This window comes from Somniosus microcephalus, unplaced genomic scaffold, assembly GCF_052327205.1.
Source record: "Somniosus microcephalus isolate GS21.2 unplaced genomic scaffold, FLI_Smic_1.0 unresolved_chr6, whole genome shotgun sequence".
Lineage (NCBI taxonomy): Eukaryota > Metazoa > Chordata > Chondrichthyes > Squaliformes > Somniosidae > Somniosus > Somniosus microcephalus.
The window spans coordinates 36,614,847-36,636,651 of NW_028225184.1; positions in this window are offsets into that span (position 1 = coordinate 36,614,847).

Sequence of the window (21,805 nt, forward strand, 5' to 3'; positions counted from 1 at the left end):
ATCTACCCGACAATGTGGAAACCAGCGCAGATATGTCACGTCAACTAAAAGCAGGACAAATCCAATCCGACCAACTACCTGTCCATCAGTCTACTCGCAATCATCAGCAAAGAGATGGTAGGTGTCATCGACAGTGCTTTCAAGCAGCACTTCCTCAGCAATAAGCTGCTCACCAAAGATCACTTCAGGTAACGGCAGGACCACTTGGCTCCAGAGCTCATTACAGCCTTGGTCCAAACATAGACGAAAGAGCTGAATTCCAGAGGCGATGCGAGATTGTCAGAATTTGACCGAGTGTGGCATCAAGTGACCCCAGCAAAACTGAAGTTAATGGGAATCAGGGGAAAACAGTCCTTGGCTGGAGCCATAACTAGCACAAAGGAAGATGGTTGCGGTTGATGGACAGCAGTCATCTCAGGCACAGGACATCGATGCAAGTTTTCCTCAGAGCAGTGTCCAGAGGCCAAATATCATCAGCTGCTTCATCAATACACACCGCCCCTTGAAATTCAACGGCATTACCATCGCTGAATCTCCCAGCATCAACATCCTGGGGGTCATCATTGACCAGAAACTTAACTGGACCAGCCACAGAAATGCGGTGGCAAGAAGAGCAGGTCAGCGGCTGGGTATTCTGTAGTGAATGTCTCAACTCCTGACTCCCCAAATCCTTTCCACCATCGACAAGGCACAGTATGTTGGAATCGCCTCATAGAAACATAGAAACATAGAAGGTAGGAGCAGGAGTAGGACATTCGGCCCCTCTATCCTGCTCCGCCATTCAATGAGAACATGGCTGATCATCCAAATTAGGTACCCTGTCTCTGCCTTCTCCCCATATCCCTTGATCCCTATAGCCTCAAGAAATATATCCAACTCTTTCTTGACAATATTTTATGAGCTGGCCTCCACCGCACTCTGTGGCAGAGAATTCCACAGGTTCAGCACTCTCTGGGTGAAGAAATTCCTCCTCATTTCAGTCCTAAATATGACTCCTGGTTCTGGACTCCCCGGCCATCAGAAACACGCGTTCTTCATCTAGTCTGCCCAGACCTGACTGAATTTTATAGGTTTCGATGAGATCCCCTCACAATCTTCTAAACTGCCAGAGCCAGAGAGAGAGAGAGAGAGAAGAGACCGACAGAGGTAGACAGATGGAAAAAAAACAGAGTCAGAGAGATAGCCTGAGATGGACATACTCAGACAGGCAGAGCAAAGGCAGACAGTGAAAGACTGACAGAGACAGACAGAGACTGAACAATAAATTCCGACAGGGAGACACACACTCAGACAGGGAGACACATACAGAGAATCATAGAAATAGACTCAGAATTTACACACAGAAGGAAGCCATTTCTCGGTCTACCCTTTCTCCGTTTTTAAACAAATGTACAATTTTAGCAGTCCTCCAGTTCCCCGGCACCACACATGTAGCAAGAAAGGGGGGGAAAATGATGGTCAGAACCTCTGCTATTTCCCCTTTTGCTGCTCTTAATAGCCTGGGATATATTTCATCCGGTTCTGGGGATTTATCCACTTACAAAGTTGATAAGCCCCTTAATACTTAATCTCCCAGTCTGCCTCTGTCAGTCACACGCTGTCTGTTTAAAGCTGTCGGTCTCTTTCTGCGTGTCTCTCTCTGTCTGTCTATCTGGCACAGGCTGTCCGTTTCTAAGTCTTTCTCCGTCTGCCTGCCTCTGTCTGTCTCACCTATATACACACATACACGCACGCATGCACACACGCAGAAACACAGTAACAGACGGAGAGACAGACATAAAGACAGAATCAGGCAGACAGATGCAGGCAGACAGAGAAAGACATATAAATAGACAGACTGTGCCAGATGACAGACAGATAGAAACATGCACGCAGAAAGTGACCGACAAAGAGAAACAGACAGACAGGGCCAGACGGAGGCAGACTGAGGCAGACTGAGACAGACAGCAGAGACAGACAGCGGAAGACTGTTCACAGAATCACAGAAACCCCACAATGCAGATAGAGGCCATTTCGGCCCATCGAGCCTGCACCAACACATATCCCACCCGATCCCCGTAACCCCTACACCAACACATATCCCACCCGATCCCCGTAACCCCTACATCAACACATATCCCACCCTATCCCCGTAACCCCACGTATTTAATCCCCCTAACACTAAGGGTCAATTTATCATAGCCAATCAACCTAACCCGCACATCTTTGGACTGTGGGAGGAAACCGGAGCACCCGGAGGGAACCCACGCAAACACGGGGAGATTGTGCAAACTCCACACAGACAGTCGCCCGAGGCTGGATTCGAACCCGGGTCCCTGGCGCTGTGAGGCAACAGTGCTAACCACTATGCAACCGTGTTGAAGTGACTGACTGAGACTGACGCAGACCGAGGTAGAAGGAGACAAACAATCAGACAGAGACAGATAAACAGACGGAGACAGAGAGTCATAACAAGCCGAAGGCACATGCAGTGATACAGACAGACAGAGGCAGAGAGATACATAGATAGAGAGACAGAGAGATAGGCCAAGACAGAGACAAAGACAGACAGACAGTGGGCAGAGAAACAGACAAAAACATACAGAGACAGACAGAGACAGACAGAAACATAAATATATAGATGGTGAGGCACAGACAGACACAGGCAGCGAGACAGAGTTAGACAGGCAGGCAGAGAGTTAGATAAAGACAGAGGCAAACAAAGTGACAGAGACAATAAAGTGACAGAAACTGGCAGGTAGTGACAGACAGACTGAGATAGTCAGACGCACATGGACAGAGAGACAAATACATAGAAAGACAGAGACAGACAGAGATAGAGAGGCAGAAAACGCTGGAAAAACTCAACAGGCCACTTCTCTTCTTAGGCAGTCCTTCAGAACCGAGGATGACTTGCTTCCACATTAAAGATGAGTTCTCAGGTGACTGATGAGTCCAAGGTGGGACCTAGAGTGTCCGTCACAGGTGGGGCAGACAATGGTTGAAGGGTCGGATGGGTGGGGTGCTTGGGTTGACGTGCGCTCCTTCTGCTGTTTGTGCTTGGCTTCCGCTTGCTCCTGGCAACGAGGCTCGAATTGTTCGGCACCTTCCCGGATGCTACTCATCCACTTTAAGCAGTCTTGGGCCAGTGATTCCCAGGTGTCGAATGGGATGTTTACTCTTTCAAGGAGGATTTGAGGGTGTCCTTGAAGCGCTTCCTCAGCCCAACTGGGGCTCTCTTGCCGTGCCGATGCTCCGAGTAGAGCGCTTGTTCTGGGAGTCTCGTATCGGGCATGCGGACAATGTAGCCCTTCCATCAGAGCTGATTGAGCGTGGTCAAGCTTCGATGCTGGGGATTTTGGCCTGAGCGAGATCACTGACGTTGGTGTACCTATCCAGCCAATGGATTTGCAGGATCTTGCACAGACAGCGTTGGTTGTAACTCTCCAGTGCTTTGAGGAGCCTGCTGTACATGGTCCATGTCCCTGAAGCGCACAGGAGGTCGGAAATCACTACTGCTCTGTAGACCATCAGCTGGGTCCTGCGTTTGAGGTCCTGGCACTCATACTCTCTCTTCCTCAGGCGACCGAAGGCTGCACTGGCACACTGAAGGAGGTGTTGGACATCGTCTTCGATGTCTGGCCTTGCTGGTGGTAGGCTCCCGAGTTATGAAAAGTGGTCTACGTTGTCCCAGGCCTCGTCATTGACTTTGATATTCGGGGCACAGTACTGTGTGGCGGGAGCAGGTTGGTAGAGGACCTTTGTCTTACGGATGTTTAGTGTAAGGCTCAAGCGCTTGTATATTTCGGTGAAGGTGTTGACGATGGGTTGGAGCTCGACCTCAGAGTTTGCGCAGATGGAAGCGTCGTCTGCATACTGTAATTCGATGACAGAGGATGGGACAACCTTGGATCTGGAATGGAGGTGACGGAGGTTGAAGAGTTTCCCGTTTGTTCTGTAGATTAGCTCCACTCCAGCGCGGAGCTTACTGAGGATGAGATGGAACGTTGCAGCAAGAAAGATCTAGAAAAGCGTTAGTGCGATGAAACAGCGTTGATTGACAACGGTCCATACGTGCATTGGGTCAGTGGTGGATTTGTTGTTCAGGATCACGGCTTGCATGTCATTGTGAATCAGTCGCCGGATGGTGACAAACGTTTGAGGGCATCCGAAATTGAGGAGGAATATACATAATCCCTCATGGCTGACGGTGTCGAAGGCCATTGTGAGATCAAAGAAGGACATGCAGAGCTGATGGTGCTGTTCCCTGCATTTCTCTTGCGTGGTGAATATCATGTCCATTGTGCACCTCATTGGGTGGTATCCGCATTGCGACTCTGGGAGTAGCGCTTCAGCCACTGGGAAATACCGATTGAGGAGGATTCTTGTGATGACTTTCCATGTTGCAGACAGCAGAGAAAGTCCTCTATAATTAGTGCAATTGGACTTGTCAACTTTCTTGAAGTTGGTCACGATAACCTCATCTCTGAGATACCCTGGCATGCTCTCCTCCTTCCAAATAAGATGAATCTGTTCAGGTATTCGCGCCAATAGTGCTTCTCCGCTATGTTCTAGCAGCTCAGCGGGGATGCCACATGCTCCTGAGGCCTTGATGTTCTTCCATTTTAGGATGGCCATTTCAACCTGATGTTGTGCTAAGGTGGTGGCGGGTAGCTTGCAGCGGGATGGAGTTGAGGACACTCGTGTCGAAGACATAGAAACATAGAAACATAGAAGATAGGAGCAAGAGTAGGCCATTCGGCCCTTCGAGCCTGCTCCGCCATTCAATGAGATCATGGCTGATCATGCAAATTCAGTAACCTGTCCCTGCCTTCTCCCCATATCCCTTGATCCCTTTAGCCTTAAGAAATACATTCAACTCTTTTTTGAATATATTTAATGACCTGTCCTCCACCGCCCTCTGTGGCAGAGAATTCCACCGGTTCACCACTCTCTGGGTGAAGACATTCCTCCTCATTTCAGCCCTAAATGTCTTTCCCCGTATCCTTAGACTATGACCCCTGGTTCTGGACTCCCCGGCCATCATAAACATCCTTCCTGCATCTAGTCTGTCCAGGCCTGACAGAATTTATTAAGTTTGGATGAGATCCCCTCTCAATCTTCTAAACTCCAGTGAGTATAAGCCCAATCGACACAATCTCTCCGCATACGTCATTCCTGCCATCCCAGGTATCAGCCTGGTGAGTCTTCGCTGCACTCCTTCCATGGCAAGACCGTCCTTCCTCAGGTAAGGCGACCAAAATTGCACACAGTACTCAAGGTGCGGTCTCACCAAGGCCCTGTACAACTGTAGCAAGTCATCCTTGTTCCTGTACTCGAACCCTCTTGCTACGAAATCCAACATACCATTTGCCTTCTTAACCGCCTGCTGCACCTGCATGCTTACCTTCAGCGACTGGTGCACAAGAACACCCAGGTCTCTTTGCACTTCCCCTTCTCCCAATCTATTGCCATTCAAATAATAATCTGCCTTCCTGTTTTTGCCACCAAAATGGATAACCTCACATTTATCCACATTATAGTGCATTTGCCATGTTTCTGCACAATCACCCAATCTGTCCAAATCGTACTGGAGTTTCACGACATCCTCCTCACAGCTTACCCTCCCACCCAGCTTTGTGTCGTCTGCATATTTGGAGATATTACATCCAATTCCCTCGTCCAGATAATTAATATATATTGTGAACAGCTGGGGTCCTAGGACCGATCCTTGCGGTACACCACTAGTCACTGCTTGCCACTCAGAAAACGACACGTTTATTCCAACTCTTTGCTTTCTGTCCGCCAACCAGTTCTCTATCCAAGTCAATACCTTGACCCCAATCCCATGTGCCTTAATTTTGCCCGCTAATCTCTTATGTGGGACCTTATCGAAAGCCTTCTGAAAGTCCAAATACACCACATACACTGGTTCTCCCTTATCTATTTTACCAGTTACATCCTCAAAAAATTCCAGTAGATTAGTCAAGCATGAGTTACCTTTTGTAAATCCATGTTGACTTTGTCCGATCCTGTCAGTGCTTAACAAGTGCTCTGCTATTACATCTTTTATAACAGATTCTACCAGAAGAGGAACAAGTGCTCTGCTATTACATCTTTTATAATAGATTCTAGCATTTTCCCTCTACCGATGTCAGGCTTACCGGTGAATATTTCCCCTCTTTTCCTCGACCACCTTTTTGAATAGTGGGGTAACATTAGCTACCCTCCATTCCATGGGTACTGTTCCAGAGTCTATCGAGTTCTGGAAGATGACCATCAATGCATGTACTATTTCTAGGGCCACTTCCTTAAGCATCTCGGTTAAGGAGATCTTCAAATTGTTCCTTCCATCGCGAACTGAATGCCTCCCTGTCCTTGATGAGTACCTCTCCGTTCTTGGCCCGCAGTGGGGTAGGACCTTGCCTGCTTGGGCCTACATGGACTTGACTTCACTGAAGAGTCTACGCACGTCATGGTTGTCAGCTAGCTGCTGGATCTCCTGCGCTTTCTTCACCCACCACCTGTTGATTAGGTCACAAGGATTTTGTTGGATCTTGGCCTTTAGTCTTCTGTGGAGTTGTTTTCTTGCTGTCGAGTTCTGTTGCTGTTTCCAGATCAGGAATGCCTTGTCCTTGCGGCTTATTAGATCCTGGATCTCCTGGTCAGTCTCGTTGAACCGGTCTTGGTGGTTCCTTGTTGAGTGCCGAGCGTATCTTCACAGGAGCTGATTATGGAGGTCTTGAGTTCAGAGTAGGCGCTGTGGGCAGTCTGTGTATCTGGATCACTGGGAGTCGCCAGATTGGATGTGAGGCTGAAGCTGGCTACGGCTTTCATAGCTGGGACTTTGAGTGCGCTAGCGTTGATTTTCCAGCGGCATTGTTTCTGTTGCCACCCCGCTTTTGGTGCTACATTGATGGAGACGACAGTGCAGATTAGGCAGTCGTCTGTCCAGCAGTCGTCAGCTCCTGTCATGTTGCGGGTAATGTGGACGTCCTTGCATTCCCTTTCTCAGAAGATGATGTAGTCCAGCAGATGACAGTACTTGGAGCGAGGGTGTTGCCATGAAGCCTTGTATTTGTCCCTCTGAAGGAACAATGTGTTGGTTATATCAAGGGCATAGGTAGACACAACGAAATGGACAGAGAGACAGACATGCAGAGACAGAGGGAGGCAGATGGACAGAGACACAGACAGCAACATCAACTGACAGAGTGAGAGAGAGAGAGAACAGAGCTGGAGAGAGGGAGACAGAGGCAAGCAGAAATAGAAACAAACTGACTGAGGCAGGCAATCAGGCAGCGAAAGCCACGCAGCAAGATACAGGCAGACACAAACAGACAGATTATGCCAGACAGACAGACTGAGTCAGCCAAACCGGAAGAGACAGACAGAGAGACAGAGAGGCACAGACTGAAAAAGACTGTGACAGTGGAAACTGAGTCTGACAGAAACTGACAGAGAATTAGGCAGAATGAGACAATCAGAGAGAGGCAGAAAAACCGACAGAGACAGAGACACAGACAAAGCCAGAGACACGAGCAGAGAGACAGAGAGACAGAGGCAGAGAAATACAGAGACATATTGAGATAGAAAAAGAGGGCAATCTGTGTGTGGAGCCGGAAGATGTAGGAGGGGTTCTGAATGAATTTTTTGCGTCTGTTTTCACTATGGAGAAGGACGATGTAGACATAGAAATAGGGCGGGGGGACTGTGATATGCTCGAACATATTAACATCGAGCGGGGGGAGGTATTGGCGGTTTTAGCTGGCCTAAAAATGAATAAATCCCCAGGCCCGGATGAAATGTATCCCAGGCTGCTGTGTGAGGCAAAGGAGGAGATTGCGGGGGCTCTAACACATATATTCAGGACCTCTCTGGCCACAGGGGATGTGCCAGAGGACTGGAGAACCGCTAATGTAGTACCATTATTCAAGAAGGGTAGTAGGGAAAAACCGGGGAACTACAGGCCAGTGAGCCTAACATCAGTGGTAGGAAAATTATTGGAAAAAATCCTGAGGGACAAAATGTGTCTCCACTTGGAGAGGCAAGGATTAATCAGGGATAGTCAACATGGCTTTGTCAAGGGAAGATCATGTCTGATTAATTTGATTGAATTTTTTGAGGGGGTGACTAGGTGTGTGGATGAGGGTAACGCAGTGGATGTGGTATACATGGATTTCAGTAAGGCCTTCGATAAAGTCCCGCACAGGAGACTGGTCAAGAAGGTAAGAGCCCATGGAATCCAGGGTGCCTTGGCACATTGGATACAAAACTGGCTTAGTGGCAGAAGGCAGAGGGTGATGGTCGAAGGTTGTTTTTGTGACTGGAAGCCTGTGGCCAGTGGGGTACCACAGGGATCGGTGCTGGGTCCCTTGCTGTTTGTGGTCTACATTAATGACTTGGATATGAATGTAAAGGGTATGATCAGTAAGTTCGCGGATGATACAAAAATTGGTAGGGTGGTAAATAGCGAGGAGGGTAGCCTCAGTCTGCAGGACGATATAGATGGGTTGGTCAGATGGGCGGAACAGTGGCAAATGGAATTTAACCCGGAAAAGTGCGAGGTGATGCACTTTGGGGGGACTAACAAGGCAAAGGAATACACAATGAATGGAAAGACCCTAGGCAAGACGGAGGGTCAGAGGGATCTGGGTGTGCAAGTACACAGATCCCTGAAGGCGGCGGAACAGGTGGATAAGGTGATAAAAATGGCATATGGGATACTTGCCTTCATTAGCCGAGGCATTGAATATAAGAGCAAGGAGGTTATGATGGAGCTGTATAAAACACTGGTTAGGCCACAGCTGGAATATTGTGTGCAGTTCTGGTCGCCACACTACAGGAAGGATGTGATCGCGTTAGAGAGGGTGCAGAGGAGGTTCACCAGGATGTTACCAGGGCTGGAGCGCTTCAGCTATGAAGAGAGACTGGGCAGGTTGGGTTTGTTTTCCTTGGAGCTGAGGAGGCTGAGGGGGGACATGATTGAGGTGTACAAAATTGTGAGGGGCATAGATAGGATGGATGCTGAGGAGCTTTTTCCCTTAGTAGAGGGGTCGATAACTAGGGGGCATAGATTCAAGGTAAAGGGCGGGAGGTTTAGAGGGGATTTGAGAAAGAACTTTTTCACCCAGAGGGTGGTTGGAGTCTGGAACTCACTGCCTGAAAGGGTTGTGGAGGCAGAAACCCTCACAACATTTAAGAAGCATTTGGATGTGCACTTGAAATGCCATAGCATACAAGGCTACGGGCCAAATGCTGGAATATGGGATTAGATTAGACAGGGCTTGATGGCCGGCGCGGACACGATGGGCCGAAGGGCCTCTATCCGTGCTGTATTACTCTATGACTCTATGAGGGCAAGACAGGAAGACAGAAAGGCAGGCGCGCAGACAGATAAACAGGTAAAGACAGGCAGAGACAGACAGCGATGGAGACAGACAGAGAATGGGAGACTCAAAAAGACAGAGATAGAGAAACAGACAGAGGCAGAAAGGCAGGTGGAGCATCAACCACAACGTGATAGGCAGTCGGGACCGACAAACAGACAGAGAGGGAGAAGGAGAGACATACAGAAGCAACAGAAACAGCGACAGAAAGAGATATGCAGAGACAGAGGGAGAGGCACAGACAGCGACACGGGCAGTCATATAGGCAGAGAGACAGGGAGAGAGACAAGTTACAGAGAGAGACTGGCAGGGAGATAGAGACAGAGAAAGACAAATAAAGAGAGTGATACAGAAAGGCATTGACAGACAGGCTGATATAGTCAGATGGACGCAGGTAGAGCGACAGATACATACAGAGAGGCAGGAAGACAGAGACACAGAAATACAGAGACAGTCTGAGATAGGGAGGCAGAAAGAGGAATAGACTCAGACTGACAGAGCCAGGCAGAGAAAGACACAGACAAAGAGGTAGACAGAGCGAGGGAGGCAGATGGATAGAGAAACAGACAGTAACCGAAATTATCAGGGAAAGAGAGAGAGACAAATACAGACAGGGCGGGAAAGAGGGAGACAGAGAGAGAAATAAATAGAGACAGTCACAGACAGACAGACTAAGACAGGCAGACAGTCGACAAAGGCAGCGACAGGAACTGGCAGAGATAAAGGCAACGGCAAACAGAGCCAGAGAGATGGACAGAGAAAGACAGACCGACAAAGAGACAGAAACAGACAGACATAGAGAGATAAACAAATACATAGAGACAGGCAGAGAAAAGATTCAGGTGTGCAGACTGACAGACAGGTACAGGCAGGTACAGAGACACACATTCAGAAAGGGGCATAGACAAACAGTCATTAAAGTAAAAATAAGGTCTCTAATTTAGCGTGAGTTGTGGTTAAATTGAATTATGGTCCCTCGTGTTTTAAATATACTTTCATTTAGAGGACATAAATTGAGTAAATTAAGGGAAGTACATGGCAGGGCAGCTCGGCAGCGTGGAGTGCTCCTGCTATGCTGTGTGGGAAGTCAGGCACACACTCAGTGTCCAAGGCAAAACGCGTGCAGGAAGTGTCTTCAGCTGCAACTACTCGAATTCCGCGTTTCAGAGCTGGAGCTGCTGCTGGAGTCACTGTGGATCATCCACGAAGCTGAGATCTTCGTGGATAGCAATGTTAACGAGGTGGTCACATCGCAGGAAAAGGGTGCACAGGCAGCAAGTGAATGGGTGACGGCCAGACAGAGTAAAAGAACTAGTAAAGTAGTGCAGGAGTCCCCTGTGTCCATCTCCCTCTCCTACTGCTGAGGGAGATGGTTTCTCAGGGAAGAGCAGCAAGAGCCAAGTCCGTGGCACTACCAGTGGCTCAGCTGTACAGGAGGGGAGGAAAAAGAATGGGAGAGCAATAGTGATAGGGGATTCTATCGTAAGGGGAACAGATCGAAGTTTCTGTGGCTGCAGACGTGACTCCAGGATGGCATGATGCCTTCCTGGTGCTGGAGTCAAGGATGTCACTGAGCGGCTGCAGGACATTCTGAAGAGAGAGGGCGAACAGTCAGAGGTCGTGGGTCACATTGTTTCCAACGACATAGGTAGAAAGAGGGACGAGGTCCTGCAAGGAGAATATAGGGAGCTAGGAAATAAATTAAAAAGCAGGACCTCAATGATTGTAATTTCAGGATTACTCCATGTGCCACGTGCTAGCGAGAGCAGAAATAGGAGAACAGACCAGATGAATGCGTGGCTGGAGAGATGGTATAGTATGGGAGTGATTTAAAATCCTGAGGCATTGGGACCGATTCTGGGGAAGGTGGAACCTGTACAAGCTTGACGGAATACACAACACCATAACCGGGATCAATATCCTCGAAAGAGGGTTTGCTAGTGCTTTTGGGAAGGATTTAAACTAGTTTGCCAGGGGGCTGGGAAGCTAAGTGTTGGCCCAGAGAGAAAAAAAGCTGGAAGTGCATGTTAGAAAATTAGTCAGCGAAACTAGTAGAGAGCAGAAAAAAAAGGCCAACGGTAAAGAGGGTCAAAGTGCAGGAAAATATTGAAAAGGGAAAATTGAAAGCACTTCATCTAAAAGCACGCAGCATTTGCAACAAGGTGGATGAATTAATGGCACTAATAGAAGTAAATGGGTATGATGTAATTGCCATTACAGAGAAATGGTTGCAGGGAAACCAAAGCTGGGAAGTGAATGTTCCAGGGCACTCTACATTTAGGAAAGACAGACAAAAAGGAAAAGAAGGTGCTGTAGTACTGCTAATAAGGGATGAGATCGGTACGCTGGAGATAAAAGATCTTGGCTTGGCAGATAGTGATGTAGAAATGGAATCAGTTTGGGTGGAGCTAAGAAACAACAAGGGGTGGTAAACATTGGTGGGAGTTGTGTATAGGCCATCAAAGAGTAGTTTTAATGTAGGGCACAGTATCAATCAAAGGTTAGACGTGCATGCAACAAGGGCAATACGGTAATCATGGGGGCCTTTAATCTACATATTGACTGGGCAAATCTAATTAACACTAATGGTGTGCAGCACGAATACTTGGAATGCATGTGTGATGGTTTCCTGGATCAGTATGTGGAGGAACCAACCAGGGAACAGGCTATTCTGGATCTGGTATTGTGTAATGAGAAAGGGCTAATCAATAATCTTGTAGTGAAGGGGCCTTTAGGGACAAGTGCCCATAATATGATTCAATTTTTTATTGGCCCAGAAATTTGGGTTGGGGGCTTCCCACGGGTGCAAGTCCCCAATATGCACTTACCTACCACGCCAGCCGTTGAGCTGCGGGCCCCCATGGGATTCTGATCCTGGGCATCCTGCAACTGCCGGCGCGCTGTGCTTGCATATCCCAGGGGCATAGTTAGTTTGATGCATCCCCTGGGAACACGTGGGCCATGGAGAGCCAATGGTAGCAGGGAATGCTTCATTCATAAGTTTGACAGGAAGCCCTGGCTATCCTATAAATACTATAAGCCCCAACATTTCACTATATCTTCAAATAAACATTTAAAAAAATCACATTTTTAAAATAAACTATAAATTACATGAAATAATTATTTTAAGCAATAATTGAAAATTTTGAAAAATTAATTTTATTTTCTAACGGGCCTAAAAAAATTACCTTGCTTGAAAGTTTTAAAAAATAATAAACCTGAGGAAAAAATGTTTTAATTTTAATTAATTCGCCACTTACCTTGTAAAAAGTAGGCCTTGCGACTGCTTTTTACATGCCAAACTTCTGGAGACTTAGCTTCCCGGGAAAGCCTGCAAAAACATGAAAGTTCGATGCGCATGCGCTGCCTCTCCTGCGCACGTGTTCCACCTCTTAAGAGCTTCTTTCAGGGGAACGGAAGTGCCGGTTTCCCGCGCATGTGCAGTGCATGCAGGAAACCGGCCCGTCCATTGGGCCTACCGGTGAGTACCCCATGCGTAGTCACCCGTGGAGACCTGAATTTCTGTGCCATTAAGTTGGAGAATGATGTCGTTTAGTCTGAAGCTAAGGTCCACAGTCTGAACAGAGGAAACTACACGTGTCTGAGGGACAAGTTGGCCATGATGGATTGGGCGACTACACTTATAGGTATAAAGGTGGACATACAACGGCTAACATTCAAGGAAATAATGCATAATTTGCAAAAAACATATATTCCTCTAGGGCATGAAAACCCAAAAGGAAAAGTGGTCCATCCGTGGCTAACAAAGGAAATACACGCTAGTATTAAGTCAAAGGAGGAAGCTTATAAATTTGCCAGAAAATCGGTCTGCCTGAGCATTGGGATCTTTTTAGAAATCAGCAAATGAAGACCAATAAATTGATAAAGAATGGGAAAATGGAATATGAGCACTAACTAGCGAAATATATAAAACGGATTGTAAAACCTTCTATAGGTATGTGTAAAGGAAAAGATTGGCGAAGTTAAGTTTAGGTCCTTTACAGCCAGAGACAGCAGGATTTATAATGGTGAATGAGGAAAAGGCAGAGAAATTAAATAAGCACTTTGTTTTTGTTTTCATGGGGTAAGACACAGAAAACAACCCAGAAATACGAGAAAATCAAGGGTGTGGCGAGAATGAGGAACTTAAAGAAATTATTATTAGTGATAAAAAGTACGAGCAAAATTAATGGGACTAAAAGTCGATACATCTCAAGGATCGTGTGACCTACATCCTAGGGTTTTGAAAGAGGTGGCCATTGGGATAGTGGACACAATTGTTGTCATCTTACAAAATTCTCTAGACTCTGGTACGGTTAGTGCAGATTGGAGGATAGCAAATGTAACCCTGCTATTTAAGAAAGGAGGGAGAGAGAAAACGGGTAACTACAGACCTGTTAGCCTCACATCAGTAGCTTAGAAAATGCTGGAATAAATAATAAAGGATGCAATAACTGGGCACTTAGAAACTAATAGTAAGATTGCGCAGATTCAACATAGAGTTCCAGAGTCATAGAGTTATATAGCACAGAAGGAGGATCTTCGGCCCAGCGTGTCTGCACGCATCATCAAGCCCTGTCTAATCTAATCCCATTTTCCAGCACTTGGTCCGTAGCCTTGTATGCTATGGCGCTTCAAGTGCTCATCTAAATGCTTCTTAAATGTTGTGAGGGTTCCTGCTTCTACCCCCCTTTTAGGCAGTGTGTTCCAGATTCCAAACACCCTCTGGGTGAAAACGTTTTTCCTCAAATCTCCTCTAAATCTCCTGCCCCTTAAATTGAAGCTTTGCCCCCTGGTTATTGATCCCTCGACTAAGGGGAACAATTCCTTTCTATCTACCCTATCTTTGCCTCTCGTAATGTTGTACACCTCAATCAGGTTCCCACTCAGCCTTCACTGCTCTAAGGAAAACAACTCAAGCCTGTCCAGTCTCTCGTCATAGCTGGAACGCTCCAGCCCAGCTATCATTATGGTGAACCTCTTTTGCATCCTCTCCAATGAAGTGTCATCCTTGCTGTAGTGTGGTGACCAGAACGGCACAGAGTATTCCAGCTGTGGTCCAACTAGCGTTTTGGACAGCTCCATCATAACATCCCTGTTCTTTTATTCTATGCTTCTGCTAACGAAGGTAAACGACCCATATGCCTTTTTAAACATCTTATCTAACAGCCCTGTTGCCTCCAGGGATCTATGTACATGCACAGGAAGTTCCCTCTGATCCTTTGTCCTACCTAATGTCCTACCATTCATTGTGTATTCCCTTGCCTTGTTAGTCCTCCCAAAATGCATCACCACACACTTTTCACGGTATAATTATTTTTACCAGTTCTGCCCATCTAACCAACTCGTCTATATCATCCTCTAGCCTGAGGATTCTCTCCTCGCTACTTACCACTCCACCAAGTTTCGTGTCATCTGAAAACTTACTGATCATACCGCCTACGTTAATATCTAAATAATTAATGCATGCTACAAACAGCAAAGGACCCAACACGGATCACTGCGGTATACCACAGGACATAGGCTTCCAGTCACAAAAACAAGCTTCGACCGTCACCCTCTGTCTCCTGCCACTAACCCAATTTTGGATCCAATGTGACAAATTGCCCTGGACCCGATGGGCACTTACAGTCTTGTGCTGTCTCCCATTTGGGACTTTGTAAAAAGCCTTACTGAAGTCCATGTAGACTTCATCAACTGCACTAACCTCATCCACACACCGAGTCACCCCCTCGAAAAATTCATTCAAATTGGTTAGGCATGATTTCCCCTGATAAAGCCATGCTGACAAACCTTGATTAATCCTTGCCTCTCCAAGTGGAGACTAATTCTGTCCTCAGAATGTTTCCAATAATTTCCCTACCACTGATGATAGGCTCACTGGCCTGTAAATCACTGGTTTATCCCTACTACCCTTCTTGTTTAATGATACTGCGTTAGTTTTCCTCCAGTCCTCTGGCACCTCCCCTGTGGACAGAAAGATTCGGAAAATTTGCGTCAGAGGCCCTGCAATCTCTTCCCTTGCGTCGCACATCAGCCTGGGATACATATCGGCTGGGCCAGGGGATTTATCAAATTTCAAGCCCGCTAAAACCGCTAGTACCTCTGCCCTCTCAATACTTCTTTGTTCATGTATATCAAAATTCCACTGCTTGATTTTTATGCTAGCATCGTCCTTCTACATAGTGAACACATGTGCAAAATATTCATTTTAAATTCAGCTACTTGAATTTATGATTGGGAAGTCCTTTATGACTGATCTATTGGAGTTGTTTGAGGAAGTAACTAATGGAGCAGACAAAGGAGAACCGAGAGATGCACTGTATTTGGCTTTTCAGAAGGCTTTCGATAAGGTCCCACACAAGAGTTTGGTGAACAAAATTAGGGCACATGTAATTGGGTGTAATAGACTTGCATGGACAGCAAACAAAGAGTCAGAATAAACTGGTCTTTTTCAGGATGACAGGCTGTGATTAGTGGGGTACCACAAGGATCGCTGCTTGGGCTCCAGCTATTCACAATCTACATCAATGATTTGGAAAAGGGGACTAAATGTAAAATGTCCAAATTTGCTGATGACACAAAGCTAGGTGGCAGTGTCAGTTGCGAAGAGAATGTGTAGAGGCTTCAAGGGGATCTCGACAGGCTCAGTGAGTAGGCAAGAACATGGCATCTGGATTATAATGTGGGTAAATGTGAAGTTATCCACTTTGTTAGAAAAAACAGAAAGGCAGAGTGTTTCCTAAATGGTGAATGATTAAGGAATGCAGATGCTCAAATGGACCGGGGTGTCCTTGTGCATGAGTCACTTAAAGTGAATGTGTAGGTGCAGCAAGCCATTAGGAAGGCAAATGGAATGCTGGCCTTCATTACAAGTGGATTTGAGTAAGGAGTAAACACGTCTTTCTCCAATTATATAGGGCCTTGATGAGACCACACCTGGAGTATTGTGTACATTGTTTGTCTGCTTAACTGAGGAAGGATATAGTTGGCATAGAGCGAGTGCAACAAAGGTTCACGAGTTTCATTCCTTGGATGGCGGGACTGTCGTACGAGAAGAGATTGACTAAACTATCCTGTATTCTCTTGAATTCGGAAGAATGAGAGGGGACCTCATTGAAGCATTAGAAATTGTTACAGGCCTTGATAGGGTGGATGCAGGGAGAATGTTTCCCTTGGCTGGTGAGTGTAGAACCAGGAGTCACAGCCTCAGGATAATTGCCGGCCATTCAGGACTGGGATGAGAAGAAATTTCTTCACACGGAAGTTGGAATTGTCTACCACAGAGGGCTGTGGATGCTCAGTCATTGGGTACATTCAAAACAGAAGTCGATAGATTTCTGACTAGTAAGTGCATTAAGGGATATGGCGATAAGGCCAGTGAATGGAACTGGGGCAGATGATCAGCCATGATCTCATTTTGGGTGGAGCAGGCTCGAAGGGACGAATGGCCAACTCCTGCTCCTATTTCTTATGTTCTTATATGTGAGTCCAGTACCACAGCAAGGGGGTTGACTCTTAACTGACATCTAATATGGCCTTTAAAGTCATACAGTTGTAAATAACGACTACAAAACAAAATAATATGAATTTAAATGGACGGAGCTCACGGCATCGAACTCGGCACCGGCTAAAAACATGGCAATGCTCACCCAGACCAGTCGACGCTGCAAAGTCCCCCTCACCAACATCTGGGATTGTGCCAAAGTTGGGAGAGCTGTCTCACAGACTAGTCAAGCAACAACCTGACATAGTCATACTCACAGAATCATACCTTACAGCCAATGTCCCAAACTCCTCCATAACCATCCCTGAGTCTGTCCTGTCCCACTGACAGGACGGTCCCACCAGGGGCGCTGGGACAGTCGGGAAGGAGTGGCCCTGGGAGTTGTCAACATTGTCTCCTGACCCCATGGAGTCTCTTGGCTTCTGGTCAAGAATGGGCCAGGAAACCTCCTGCTGATTACATGGAAACATAGAAACATAGAAGATAGGAGCACGAATAGCACATTCGGCCCCTCGAGCCTGCTCCGCCATTTAATGAGATCATAGCTGATCATCCAACTTCAGTACCTTGTCCCTGCTTTCTCCCCATATCCCTTGATCTCTTTAGCCTTAAGAAATATATCTAACTCCTCCTTGTATATATTTAAATGAAATGGCCTCAACAGCCTTCTGTGCAAGAGAATTCCACAGTTTATCCACTCTCTGGGTGAAGAAATTCCTCCTCAACTCAGTCCTAAATGGCTAACACCCTTATCTGTAGACTGTGATCCGTGATTCTGGACTTCCCTTTCATCTGGAACAGACTTCCCTGTCATCGGGAACATACTTCCTGCATCTTGTCTCTCTAGTCCTGTTAGAATTGTGTACATTTCAATGAGATCATCTCTCATTCTTCTAAACCCTAGCGAATATAAGCCTAATCGACCTCTCTTCATACGTCATTCCAGCCATCCCAGGTATCAAACTAGTGAATATTTGCTGCACTCCCTCCATGGCAAGAACAACCTTCCTCAGATAAGGCGACCAAAACTGCACACAATACACAAGGTGTGATCTCACCAAGGCCCTGTACAACTGCAGCAAGACATCCTTGCTCTTGTACTCGAATGCTCTCGCTATGCAGGCCAACATACCATTTGAATTCTTAACCACCTGCTGCACCTGCATGGTTACTTTCAACGACAAGGAAACCCAGGTCTCGTTACACTTCCCCGTCTCCCAATCTATTGCCATTCAGATAATAATCTGCCTTCCTTTTTTGCCAGTAAAGTGGATAACCTCGCATTTATCCACATTATACTGCATCTGCCATGCATCTACCCAATCACCCAACCTGTCAAAATCATGTTGGATTGTCCCTGCCTCCTGCTCATAGCACAAACGCCCACCCAGCTTTGTGTCATCTGCCAACTTGGAAATATTACATCTAGTTCCCTCGTCTAGATCATTAATATATATTGTGATAAGCTGGGGTCCTATCACCGATCCCTGCGGTACCCCACTATTCACTGCCTGCCACTCTGAAAAACACCCATTTATTACAACTCTTTGCCTCCTGTCTGCCATTCTGTTCTTTATCCAAGTCAGTATTTTAACACCAATCCCAACTGCATAAATAAATTTGCACGCTAATCTCTTATTTGGGACCTTAACGAAAGCCTTCTGAAAGTCCAAATACACAACATCCACAGGTTCTCGCTTATCTATTCTAACAGTTACAGCCTCAAAAAATTCATGTAGATTAGTCAAGCATGATTTACCTTTTGTAAATCCATGTTGATTTTCTCCTAACCTGTCACTGTTTTCCAAGTGCTCTAATATTACATCTTTTATAATGGACACTAGCCTTTTCCTCACTACCGATATCAGGCTTACCGGTCTATAATTCCCCGTTTTCACTCTACCACCTTTTTTAAATAGCGGGGTTACATCAGCTACCCTCCAATCCATGGGAACTGTGCCAACTGCCGCTCTCCCTCAGCTGATGAATCAATAATCCTCCATGTTGAATACCACTTGGAAGAAGCACTGAGGAGGGAGGGAGTGTCCCCGGGAATCCTCAATATTGACAGCGGATCACATGAAGTCTCAAGTTTTCAGGACAAGCATGGGCAAGGAAACATCCTGCTGATAACCACATAGCGCCCTCCCTCAGCCGATGAATCAGTACTCCTCCATGTTGAACACCACTTGGAAAAAATACTGAGAGCAGCAATGGCACAGAATGGAATCTGGGTGGGGGACTTCAATGACTCGGCATCACCACTACTGGCTGAGTCTTGAAGGACATAATTGACTGTCTTTGCCTGCGACAGGTGGGGAGTGAACCACCAAGAGGGGTAACACCTACTTGCCCTCGACCTCACCAATCTACCTGTAATAGAGCCATCTGTCCATGACAGCATTGGCAGCAGTGATCACAGCTCAGTCATTGTGGAGACGAAGTCACGTCTTCACACTGAGAACAACCTCCATCGAGTTGTGTGGCACTACCACCGTGCTAAATGGGATAGATTCAGAACAGATCTAGCAGCTCAAAACTGGGCACCCATGAGGCGCTGTGGGACATCAGCAGCAGCAGAATTGCATCCCAACACAATCTGTAACCTCAGCCCGGCATATCTCTACTCTACCATTACCATCAAGCCAGGGGACCAACCCTGGTTCACCAAGGAGTGTGGAAGAGCATGCCAGGAGCAGCCCCAGGCGTACCTAAAAATGTCGTGCAAACCTGGGGAAGCTGCAACACAGGACTACATGCATGCAAAAAAGCAGAAGCAGCATGCTATAGCCAGGGCTAAGCCATCCCACAATCAACGGATCAGATTAAAGCTCTGCAGTCCTGCCATATCCATTCGTGAATGGTGTTGAACAATTAAACAATTAACGGGAGGAGGAGGCTCCAAGAATATCCCCATCCTCAATGGTGGTAGAGCCTAACAAGTGTGTGTAAAAGACAAGGCTGAAGCGTTTGCAAACAACTTCAACCAAAGTCTTTAAACCATCTACAAGGCGCAAGTAATGAGTGTGATGGAATACTCTCCACTTGCCTGGATGAGTGCAGCTCCAACAACAGTCAAGAAGCTCGACACCATCCAGGACAGATCAGCCCGCTTGATTGGGACGCCATCCACCACCTTAAACATCCACTCCCTCCACCACCAGCGTACCGTGGCTGCAGGGTTTACCATCTAAAAGATGCAATGCAGAAACTCCCCATGGTTTCCTCGGTAGCACCTCCCAAACCCGCGACCTCAACCAACTGGAAGGGCAAGGGAAGCAGGCGCATGGGAACACCACCACCTCCAAGTTCCCCTCCAAGTCGCACACCATCCTGACTTAGAAGTATTTAATAGAATTCTACCAGAGATGAAGGGTTTCAGTTATATGGAGAGTTTGGGCAATGAGATTTTTCCTTCGCATGGCGAAGGTTAAGGTGAGATAGAATAGATGTGTTCAAGGGTTTGGATAGAGGAAGTAATGAGAAACTGTTACCGGTGGTGGAAGAGATGACACCAGAAAAGATAGATTTGAGATAATTGGCAAAAATACCAGAGGGGAGATGAGGAGGATGTGTTTTATGCAGCGAGTTGTTATCGTTTGGAATGCGCTTTCTGAAAATGTGATTGAAGGAGATTCAATAATAAATTTCAAAAGGGAACGGGATCAGTACTGGAAGTGAGTGATTTACAGAGCTATGGGAATAGAACAGGGGAGTGGGACTAATTGTTTAGCACTTTCAATAAGCCGGAACAGGCTCGATTGACTGAAAGGCCTCTTTCTGTGCCGAATGATTCTGTGATTCTGTGATAACTGAAGCGATTGAGCTCTTGTCTCATGTGAAGAATTGACGTTCTGCAGTTTTGATCCAAATTCTAATCGTTACCTGTAATGTGATAAAGGCGACAGCTGAGAATGACCTAGATGAAGGGATCAAGGGCTAGATTTTCAGTCGCTTGCGCCAGCAGTTAGCGCCTTAAGAGAAGTGATTTCCGGGCGCTATGCGTGTAGCGCCCGGGCGCAGCGCAGTTTGCGCCCCGCCCCAAATTAAGTTGCCCGTTAGCGCCGACGCAAAGTTTAGTGCGCGCCCGGATGCGCGCGCAGAAAATGACGTCACATCCTCGTGCAACGCCCTTTGGCCGCCCCGATTGCAAACATCAGTCGGACCGCCCCATTGTGCGGCGGGCGGCCGGAGCGTTTGGAAAAAGGAACGCAACACAACCAGCGCGGGCCCCGGGGGGCGCTAATTAAAGGGAACGTCCTCTCCAGTATAAAGGCCATCCTTTTTTCAGAAAACAGTCTTGTGCAACGCATTTCTGGAGACACAACAAGGAGGATAGCTAACTGGTTTCAAGCAGCAAGAGCCAGGTATGTTTGGACTCAGGCAATAGCGCTGCAAGTGGCCATATGGAAATTAGACTGTTTGCCAGGTTTGATGGGGGCTGCATGGGGTGCCAACGCGCAGCTGCAGCGCCATGTCCGTAGGGCTCGCAGACGCATTGTGAGAGGGGCAGCCCTGGCTAGAGGCAGAGGGGGCTACAGGCGTCGGCCACGTAGGCCTTACCCAGTCAGGCTATACCGCCAGCAGCGCTCCTACCTAAACATGAGTGCCGCGTGATGTGTTAGAAGGGTCCGATTCCGAAAGGAGGTGATTGCAGAGATCTGCCACCTGCTTCGCCGAGATCTGCGGCCAAAGCTCAGGTGCAGGACGCCTCTGTCGGTGGAAGTTAAGGTGACGGTGGCATTGAACTTCTATGCCACCGGCTCCTTCCAATACGCTGCTGGGGACATAGCAAACATCTCCCAGTATGGCGCGCATCGCTGCATCCGCCACGTGACCGAAGCACTGATCAGAAGGAGAAGCCAATTCATCTCCTTCCCCATGGCCCTCGAGAGCCAGCATCAGCGCGCATTGGGATTTGCCAGACTCG